The sequence below is a fragment of the Triticum dicoccoides genome, chromosome 7A (assembly GCF_002162155.2).
Source record: "Triticum dicoccoides isolate Atlit2015 ecotype Zavitan chromosome 7A, WEW_v2.0, whole genome shotgun sequence".
Lineage (NCBI taxonomy): Eukaryota > Viridiplantae > Streptophyta > Magnoliopsida > Poales > Poaceae > Triticum > Triticum dicoccoides.
The window spans coordinates 353,415,889-353,427,201 of NC_041392.1; positions in this window are offsets into that span (position 1 = coordinate 353,415,889).

Sequence of the window (11,313 nt, forward strand, 5' to 3'; positions counted from 1 at the left end):
TGTTTGGCTATGTTACCGCTTCGCTCAGCCCATCTTATAGTGTTGCTAGTTGCAGGTGAAGTTTGGAGTTTGTTCCTTGTTGGAACATGTTTATTTTTGGGATATCATTATTATATCTTGTTTACTTTAATGCACCTATATACTTGGTAAAGGGTGGAAGGCTCGGCCTTATGCCTAGTGTTTTGTTCCACTCTTGCCGCCCTAGTTTCCGTCATACCGGTGTTATGTTCCTTGATTTTGCGTTCCTTACGCGGTTGGGTTATAATGGGAAACCCTTGACAGTTCACCTTGAATAAAACTCCTCCAGCAAGGCCCAACCTTGGTTTTACCATTTGCCACCTAGCATTTTTCCCTTGGGTTCCGCGGACTCAAGGGTCATCTTTATTTTAAACCCCCGGGCCAGTGCTCCTCTGAGTGTTGGTCCAAACTAGAGCCCCTTGCAGCGCCACCTCAGGGAAACTCGAGGGTTGGTTTTAGTTGTACCGATTGCTTATCCGGTGTGCCCCGAGAACGAGATATGTGCATCTCCTATCGGGATTTGTCGGCAAATTCGGGTGGCTTTGCTGGACTTGTTTTACCATTGTCGAAATGTCCTGTAACCTGGATTCCGAGTCTGATCGGGCCATCCTGGGAGAAGGAATATCCTTCGTTGACCGTGAGAACTTGTGATGGGCTAAGTTGGGACACCCCTGCAGGGATTTGAACTTTCAAAAGTCGTGCCCGCGGTTATGGGCAGATGGGAATTTGTTAATATCCGGTTGTAGAGAACCCGAAACTTAACTTAATTAAAATGAATCAACAGCGTGTGTAGCCGTGATGGTCTCTTTTCGGCGTTGTCCAGGAAGAGAACACGGTCTCATGTTATGCTTGAACGTAAGTAGTCTAGGATCACTTCTTGATCATAGATTCTCGAACGTGCTTTGGCCTTCTCTTCTATCTCTCATTTGCGTAAGATTAGCCACCATATATGCTAGTGCTTGCTGTAGCTCCACCTCACATACCTTTTACCTACCCATAAGCTTAAATAGTCTTGATTGCAAGGGTGTGAGATTGCTGAGTCCCCGTGACTCACAGGTTACTTCAAAAACCAGATGCAGGTGCCGAAGATACCGTTCTAGGAGATGCGACTGAACTCAAGTGGGAGTTCGAAGAGGAATCAGGATGTTACTACATTTCCTTTCCAGATGATCAATAGTGGAGCCCAGTTGGGGCGATCGGGGATCTTATGAATTTGGGGTTGTATTTATTTTGGTTCCGTAGTCGGACCTTGATTGTATCTGGATGATTGTAATGCTATATTTATATATTGTGTGAAGTGGCGATTGTAAGCCAACTCTTTACCTCTTTTTTATTCAGTACATGGGATGTGTAAAGATTACCCCTCTTGCGACATGCCTACAATGCGGTTATGGCTCTAAGTCGTGCTCCGACACGTGGGAGATATAGCCGCATCATGGGTGTTACAAGTTGGTATCAGAGCCTTCCCCGACTTAGGAGCCCCCTGCTTGATCGAATCGCTAGCGTTGTCGAGTCTAGAAAAATGTTTTGAGTGCTTTAGGATTATATATATCAGAGAGTAGGATTCTTTTTACTCCTCAGTCCCTTCGTCGCACTGGTGAGGCATCCTGACGTAGAGTTTTGACTCCTCTCTTCTCAAATTTCACTAATTTTTTTTAGGATCGCGCGGGTATCTTGGAATCGTTCCGATGGTTTTGTGATGAGAACATTGTTCTTGGTGCCTCCTGAAATTTAGGGGTTGTGGCAGTGTCTTGGGGAGTTGAGCTCCGAGGTGTTGTCGTCACTATTTTATCGTTGCAGTTCTGGAATACCTGAGTTTCGCCGACATCGAAAATCTCTTTTATGCAGTTATTGGTGAGATAACCTCGACGCCACCCAGTACTGGGCGGGAGTTCGGGAGTATTACCATAACTCGTATAACGGATGCTTTTCGAAGGTTGAGGTAAATGATTTCCGAAGGTTTCTTGGTTATGTGTTGAAGGATGGATACAACTGGATGTAGGATTTGCTAGTTTTGGGTGAGATATTATGCTTCCCCTGTATCCCCAACACCTGATTGCATAACCGGAAAGTTTCAGGAGTTTCATAGGTGGGAATTCATGTAGCTCTAGTATTTCTTCCGCGGATATTTGGTTTGTGATTGGGTAATCCTTACCAAGTATTTGTTCATGTCCATACCTTGTTGTTTTATTCATCTACCTCTATCTAAGTGGCTTCTCAATTTATGGAAGTGTGACCATTTAATTTGGAATTCATTCATTCATTTTGTTCGAATGTTAAAGCTATATGTTGCAATTTCGATCCATTTGATTCAGCTTGAATATATGTCTTTCAAGATGCTAACGGATATCACCCTCTTCAGGATGCCTCCTGCAACTTGTCAGAATCTAGAACCTCCGCCACCACCTCCACCTCCGGAGGCATGGCAAGCATTAATGGCTGCTACCAACGCCAACACGCAGCTGATTATGCAACTCTTGCAAGAGCGCAACCAAGGAAATCAAGGCAATGGCAACAATCAAACTCAGTTTGCTACACTCAACCAGTTCCTCGCGAACCAGCCGAAGACCTTCAGTAACTATGTCGTGGCCACAGACGCTGATGATTGGCTCATGGATATCTGCAAACATTTTGTGTGCAGCAATGTCAGGCCTGAGGACTTTGTCAAGTTTTCTTCGTTCCAACTCAAAGACCAAGCTCCAGAGTGGTATCAACAACACAAAGATTCCAGAGGAGGTCGTGTGATTACCTGGGATGATTTTCGCCAAGACTTCAGAGCTCACCACATTCCTCAGAGTGTTGTTGAGAGCAAGCGTGAGGAGTTCCGCAATCTGAAGCAAGGCAGCTTGTCTGTTTACCAATACAACATCATGTTCCAGAAGCTCGCTCGCTTCGCCAAGCAAGACGTCCCTGATGAGAAGAGCATGATTTATCAGTTCATAGGTGGCCTCAGAGAAGATCTGCAACTAGCCCTCGTGCTTTTTGAGCCGAAAAAGTATGATGAGTTCTACAAGATGGCACTAAAGCAAGAGGCTGCTCAGCTCAAGTGCGATGCTTCCAAGAAGAGAGTCAGGGATGCAACTCATTCTTCTTTTTCAACTCAAGTGGCAGCTAAGCAGCAAAAGTATTGGTTGCCTCCTCCTTCGTTCCGTCAGCCTTATCGATAGAAGAGCAAAGGTGGCAATGGATCTTCCCACCCACCCAACCCAGGCTATTAGAACAAGGCTTCGTCTCATGCTCCAAGATCAAGTGCTCTGTTTCACCGTCCGCTCTCAGAGGTCACGTGCAACAAGTGTCAGCAGAAGGGTCACAATGCAAACAAATGCTTCAACCAGAGGCGTCTTCTGCCTCCTCCTCCTGTGAGATCTACCAGCAATGCAGTGGTTAAGCATAATCCCATGTTTGCAAAGGTCAACATGATGAACGCAGCTCAGGTAGAGGACTCGTCAGAAGTGATCATGAGTAACCTTCCTGATAGAGGCGAGGGTCCCGATCTTTCGATGAGATGATAACTATCGATTTGGTGGAGACGACTTTGACGATCCGACTACAAACGTGCACGACGTTGCGCCTTAGCAATCGCTAAACCAATCTCCTGAGGTTACTGACGATGCTGGAAGCACGGTCAGCCTGACCACGAAGGTCTATTCCTGCAAGCAATCGAAGAACGAGCAAGAATATGATAAAGCAATCTGAATATTGCAAATATATATGAAGTATTGATAATGGTGGGGATCCTAAAGCGGTCTTGGTCTAGTCGCTGGACACAAACGAAGCACACGAAGTTGCGATGGCTAACTTTTAACTAAACAAATCCCCCGGAAAAAGCTACTAGATGGATCTACTTATATAGGAGCAAGGGGTGGCGGCCAAGGAGGTGGGAAGACGTCCCAAGGCAGCCTAAAACTAACCCTAGGTCGTACAAGGCTCATGGGCCCAAGTGGAGGTGATGCAACACCATTGGGCTTGTAGTTTGACCCGGATTCTGCTGCAACGTCAGATTGTTTCGTCCGTAACTCAACGCTCCAGACGAATTTTGAAGGTGAATCCAATTGGGTTAGAAAGAGCACGAAATCTAGTTTCCAACAAAAAAAGAATCACCCAATTCAGAGTTCGTATGAAAAAGTTGTTGGCATTTTGAGTCAGGTATGTCTGTGCAGTCCGAATCTGAATCCAGAACGTGAGAGACTTGGACTATATCTTCTCTTGGCCCAAAAGTGATGTGAGAGGACTTTTTGAACACAACCTAAACTTCTCCTTTTCCTTTATCTTCATATGTGGATTGTACATATGTCCCATACACCTGCAATTAGACAAAACACAAAAGTGTGTGAAGTATTTTTATTCTGGATAACATAAATAGATTATTGAATAGTTTGCATTAGAAATCACCTAACAAATATGCATGGATGCAATATTTTTGGTCGTATCCAAGGTAGTCATGTCCTCATCATCCTCCCCTTTTTGAAAACAAAGCCGTCCTCGGCATTGCTTAATCTGAAATGTGGCTAACAAAAGAGACAAGGTGTACATGTTGTATATGTATATGTCATCCATTTTAACTTCCCTTGATTTTCGCACATATGTCACATGTATACATGAGTAACTTTCATTGTTCATAAAATCTAAAGCCAAAAAATTATCACAAGAAGTAGAAGGCATGAAAATATTGCAACTCAGTTTGCACATATAAGTGAAGCTCTTATTCACTTCAAAAGATTGGCAATGTTCATCATTAAACCATCCTAACTTCGATGAATAAACCTTACTTGCATCAAATTTACATGCTACAACATGCTTAAATAAGCAAACATGCAATAAGTCATTGGACACAGAATCATCATCAAGATTAGATGTCATATCAAAATGATTAAACATTGGTTCTTTTGCATCAACAATTAATTCAATGGGTGCACTCAAAATTGTTGATATTTCAGTTATTTGATCACATGACGCATTCATGACAGTAACAAGAGTCTCTAAAATAGGTGGTGTGCTCAAATCAACAGGTAACTCAACACATGATGCATTCAAGTTAACTAGGCATGCTTCATTCTCATGTGAAGTTATATCATCAATACCTTTACTGTTACCTCGCAGAGATGTAGCTGACGTAGGTACGGACGTTGACAATATACCATACTGTTGAGATGATATCGCGCTCACAATCCGAGGTGGGGCTGCTCTAGTAGGTGCAATAGTGGAGTAACCAACCGGCGGTGGTGAGCATGAACTGGAATAATAGTTGTTGTAGTCACCCAATGCATCGTCCTGTATCTGTCTCTCAAAGGTACAAGCACGGACATACATACCAGTAATGCAACGAGGAATATACTGAAATCTTGCCTGAATATCATGGTTCACACCACCAAAAAATCTATTCATTGTGTCATCCTCAGAATCTCCTATGTCACAATGATGCATATAAGATTTGAACTCATGGTAGTAAGCATGAACAGTGTTACTGCCTTGTTTTAATTGCTCCAATTTGCGATGCAATTCACGACGATAGTAAGTAGGAAAAAATTGTTGTCTCATTACAGCTTTCAAAACTTTCCAAGTTGTGGATTGGTTATCAATGTTTTTCTTACAATGTACACTCCACCAAACAGAAGCAAAACCAGTAAATGCTCTAATGGTAGCTCGTACTCTCTCAAGTTCAGAAAAATCATGGTGACTAAAAACTTGTTCTACTTCAAGCTCCCAAGCTAGATAAATAGCAGGATTAAATCTACCCTCAAATGATGGTAAAGAGATAACCTGACCATATGCTTGTGTGTGTTGTCCCAACTCTCGTGATGGTGAAGATGTGTCCGTCGTCCAAGAACTTCTATCTCTGGAACCTGTCATGATTAGTAGAAACAAGAACCAAAATTCGAGAATAATGTTCCTATGAACTACTAGGATGTGGTTGTAAAGTGCTCACACTAAAGCAAATATCAATATCTTACAAGTTCTTACCATGCGGCAGGTGGTGACAGGCAACCAGTGGTGTCAAATAACTCTGAACATTGTGTAAAGCGATTGCCAGGGGAACGCGTATACACAGTGTAGAAATATGTCGAGCTGGGTTGGCTATATATGGTAGCAAAAGATTAGCAATAATCAATTCAGAGATGCAATGTTGAATAAACGCTCAACGACGGTACTGTGCTGGTCCTAGGCTAGACCGAACTAGAGACGCGAGCCTAGAAACTAATGAGGTCACGTCGTAGCACAACTAGCATCAATGAAGGATACTAAGTAGCTCTAGACAGCAAGATATAAGTGAGGATCACAACGGCAGTAAAGATAATGATGTGAAACAACAGCCAAGCAGGATATATCAACAAGTTTGTCTCCAACTTTCCTCTGAAAAAGTTTGTGCCGATTTTTTTGATTTTTTTTTTCAAGAATGGTATTGACTCAATCTTTCAAACATAAAAGGAATCACTCAATTCTGAGTTGATATGCGGAGTCAAAAAATTCGAAAACTGGCCTGAAAAACTGAAATAAGCTGTGTTCATGAACTTCGGACGGCAAAAAGACCTATTTAGAAGCCGATTTTGAGGTGCCAAATATTCAACATGCTTCTTCAACTATTTAGATGCGGCTCATCGCTAGCTTTCCTTTGAGTACTCACGGAGGCAAAACGGACTTCGTATGAGGAAGTTATGCCTGTTTTACTGAACAGTGCACAAAACAGATTCCAATCCGAATTCAACTACGAGATTGAGTCTAAAAAGATCCGATTTTTGTTTTTTTTTCTTCTCTCTTTTTTTTCCTCACACTTTTTTTTCTTTCTCTCCTTTTTTTCTCTGACTTTTTTTCTCTTTTTTTTCTCTCATTTTTTTCTCTTTTTTTTTCTCCCTCTTTCCAAAACAAACTAGATAAGATGCAGATCAGATCAAGCGAAGATGTGAACGATCTCAACTATTATTATGACAATGAATGGTGGGTAGCACATGGTGGAAATTGATGGATGGGTGGTGGACAGCGGAAGAGATAATGATGCAGCGGTGGCGTGACTAATGTGAACATAACTCGAAACTCTAAACGCACTAGACACTAAGACCAGCAACTCGACACGACGATGCAACCGATAATTCAACTATGCAAGCAATGAAAAGGAAATTGCAAAGGCTCAGACTGGCTTGGACAAAGGATGAATAGATCTAACTTTTTTTTGTGGCTTTTTCTTGGACAATAGGTAAGAAAATAAATCTAATCTAGGAAAAACTGGAAATTCTCACCGAGCAACCTGAAAACTGATACCACTTGATAGAGGCGAGGGTGCCGATCTTTCGATGAGATGATAACTATCGATTTGGTGGAGACGACTTTGACAATCCGACTACAAACGTGCACGACGTTGCGCCTTAGCAATCGCTAAACCAATCTCTTGAGGTTACTGACGATGCTGGAAGCACGGTCAGCCTGACCACGAAGGTCTATTCCTGGAAGCAATCGAAGAACGAGCAAGAATATGATAAAGTAATCTGAATATTGCAAATATATATGAAGTATTGATAATGGTGGGGATCCGAAAGCGGTCTTGGTCTGGTCGTTGGACACAAACGAAGTACACGAAGTTGCAATGGCTAGCTTTTAACTAAACAAATCCCGAGGAAAAAGCTACTAGATGGATCTACTTATATAGGAGCAAGGGGTGGTGGCCAAGGAGGTGGGAGGACGTCCCAAGGCAGCCTAAAACTAACCCTAGGTCGTACAAGGCTCATGGGCCCAAGTGGAGGTGATGCAACACCTTTGGGCTTGTAGTTTAACTCGGATTCTGCTGCAACGTCAGATTGTTTCGTTCGTAACTCAATGCTCCGGACGAATTTGAAGGTGAATCCAATTGGGTTGGAAAGAGCACGAAATCTAGTTTCCAACAAAAAAAGAATCACCCAATTCGGAGTCCGTATGAAAAAGTTGTTGGTGTTTTGAGTCAGGTATGTCTGTGCAGTCCGAATCTGAATCCCGAACGTGAGAGACTTGGACTCTATCTTCTCTTGGCCCAAAAGTGACGTGAGAGGACTTTTTGAACACAACCTAAACTTCTCCTTTTCCCTTATCTTCATATGTGGATTGTACAAATGTTCCATACACCTACAATTAGGCAAAACACAAAAGTGTGTGAAGTATTTTTGTTTTGGATAACATAAATAGATTATTGAATAGTTTGCATTAGAAATCACCTGACAAATATGCATGTATGCAATATTTTTGGTCGTATCCAAGGTAGTAATGTCCTCATCATCCTCCCATTTTTGAAAATAAAGCCGTCCTCGGCGTTGCTTAATCTGAAATGTGGCTAACAAAAGAGACAAGGTGTACATGTTGTATATGTATGTGTCATCCAGTTTAACTTCCCTTGATTTTTGCACGTATGCCACATGTATACATGAGTAACTTTCATAGTTCATAAAAACTAAAGCCAAAAAATTATCACAAGAAGTAGAAGGCATGAAAATATTAGAACTCAGTTTGCACATATAAGTGAAGCTCTTATTCATATGAAAAGATTCGCAATGTTCATCATTAAACCATCCCAACTTTGGTGAATAAACCTTACTTGCATCAAATTTACATGCTACAACATGCTTAAATAAGCAAACATGCAATAAGTCATTGGACACAGAATCATCACCAAGATTGGAGGCCATATCAAAATGATTAAACATTAGTTTTTTTGTATCAACAGTTAATTCAATGGGTGCACTCAAAATTGTTGATATTTCAGTTGTTTGATCACATGACGCATTCACGACAGTAACAAGATTCTCTAAAATAGGTGGTGTGCTCAAATCAACAGGTAACTCAATACATTACGCATTCAAGTTAACTAGGCATGCATCATTCTCATGTGAATTTATATCATCAATACCTTTACTGTTACCTTGTGGCAAAGATGTAGCTGATGTAGGTACGGACGTTGACAATGTACCATACCATTGAGATGATGCCGCGCTCATAATCCGAGGTGCAATGATGGAGGAACCCATCGGCGGTGGTGAGCATGAACTGGAATAGTAGTTGTTGTAGTCACCTAATGCATCCTCTTGTATCTGTCTCTCAAAGGTACAAGCACAGACATACATACCAGTAATGTAACAAGGAATATACTGAAATCTTGCCTGAATATCATGGTTCAAACCACCAAAAAAATCTATTCATTGTATCATTCTCAGATTCTTCTATGTCACAGTGATGCATATAAGAATTGAACTTTTGGTAGTAAGCATGAACAATGTTGTTGCCTTGTTTAAATTGTTCAAATTTGCGAAGCAATTCACGATGATAATAAGGAGGGAAAAATTGTTGTCTCATTACAGCTTTCAAAACTTTCCAAGTTGTGGGTTGGTTATCAATGTTTTTCTTACAATGTACACTCCACCAAACATAAGCAAAATCAGTAAATGCTCTAGTGGCTTCTCGCACTCGCTCAAGTTCAGAAAAGTCATGGTGACTAAAAACTTGTTCTACTTCAAGCTCCCAAGCTAGATAAGTAGTAGGATTAAATCTACCCTCAAATGACGGTAAAAAGATAACCTGACCATGTGCTTGTGTGTGTTGTCCCAACTCTCGTGATGGTGAAGATGTGTTCATCGTCCAAGAACTTCTATCTTCGGAACCTGTCATGATTAGTAGAAACAAGAGATAACATTCAAGAATAATGTTCCTATGAACTACTAGGGTGTGGTGGTAAAGCGCTCACAGTAAAGCAAATATCTATATCTTACAAGTTCTTACCAAGCAGCAGGTGGTGACAGGCAACCAGCGGTGTCAAATAACTCTGAAGATTGTGTAAAGCGATTGCCAGGGGAACGTACGTATACACGGTGTAGAAATATGTGGAGCTGGGTTGGTTATATATGGTAGCAAAAGATTAGCAATAATCAATTCAGAGATGCAATGTTGAATAATCGCTCAACAACGGTACTGTGCTGGTCCTAGGCTAGACCGAACTAGATACGCGAGCCTAGAACACTAATGAGGTCACGTCGTAGCACAACTAGCATCAAAGAAGGATACTAAGTAGCTCTGGACAGCAAGATATAAGTGAAGATCACAACGGCAGTAAAGATAATGATGTGAAACAACAGCCAAGCAGGATATATCAACAACTTTGTCTCCAACTTTCCTCTGAAAAAGTTTGTGCCGATTTTTTTGATTTTGTTTTTTCAAGAATGGTATTGACTCAAGCTTTCAAACACAAAAGGAATCACTCAATTCCGAGTTGATATGAGGAGTCAAAAAATTCGAAAACTGGCCTGAAAAACTGGAATAAGTTGTGTTCATGAATTTTGGAGGGCAAAAAGACCTATTTAGAAGCCGATTTTGAGGTGCCAAATATTGAATTAGCTTCTTCAACTATTTAGATGCGGCTCTTCGCTAGCTTTCGTTTGAGTACTCGCGGAGGCAAAACGGACTTCGTATGAGGAAGTTATGCCTGTTTTACTGAACAGTGCGCAAAACAGATTCCAATCCGAATTCAACCACGAGATTGAGTCTAAAAAGATCTGAATTTTGTTTTTTTTTCTCTCTTTTTTTTCCTCACACTTTTCTTCTTTCTCTCCTTTTTTTCTCTGACTTTTTTCTCTTTTTTTCTCTCGTTTTTTTCTCTCTTTTTTTCTCCCTCTTTCCAAAACAAACTAGATAAGATGCAGATTGGATCAAGCGAAGATGTGAACGATCTCAACTATTACTATGACAATGAATGGTGGGTAGCACGTGGTGGAAATTGATGGATGGGTGGTGGACAGTGGAAGAGATAAAGATACAGCGATGGCGTGACTAATATGAACAGAACTCGAAACTCTAAACGAACTAGACACTAAGACCAGCAACTCGACACGACGATGCAACCGATAATTCAACTATGCAAGCAATGAAAAGAAAATTGTAAAGGCTCAGACTGGCTTGGACCAAGGATGAATAGATCTAACTCTTTTTTGTGGCTTTTTCTTGGACAATAGGTAAGAAATTAAATCAAATCTAGGAAAACTGGAAATTCTCACCGAGCAACCTGAAAACTGATACCACTTGATAGAGGCGAGGGTCCCGATCTTTCGATGAGATGATAACTATCGATTTGGTGGAGACGACTTTGACAATCCGACTACAAACGTGCACGACGTTGCGCCTTAGCAATCGCTAAACCAATCTCCTGAGGTTACTGACGATGCTGGAAGCACGGTCAGCGTGACCACGAAGGTCTATTCCTGGAAGCAATCGAAGAACGAGCAAGAATATGATAAAGCAATCTGAATATTGCAAATATATATGAAGTATTGATAATGGTGGGGATCCGGA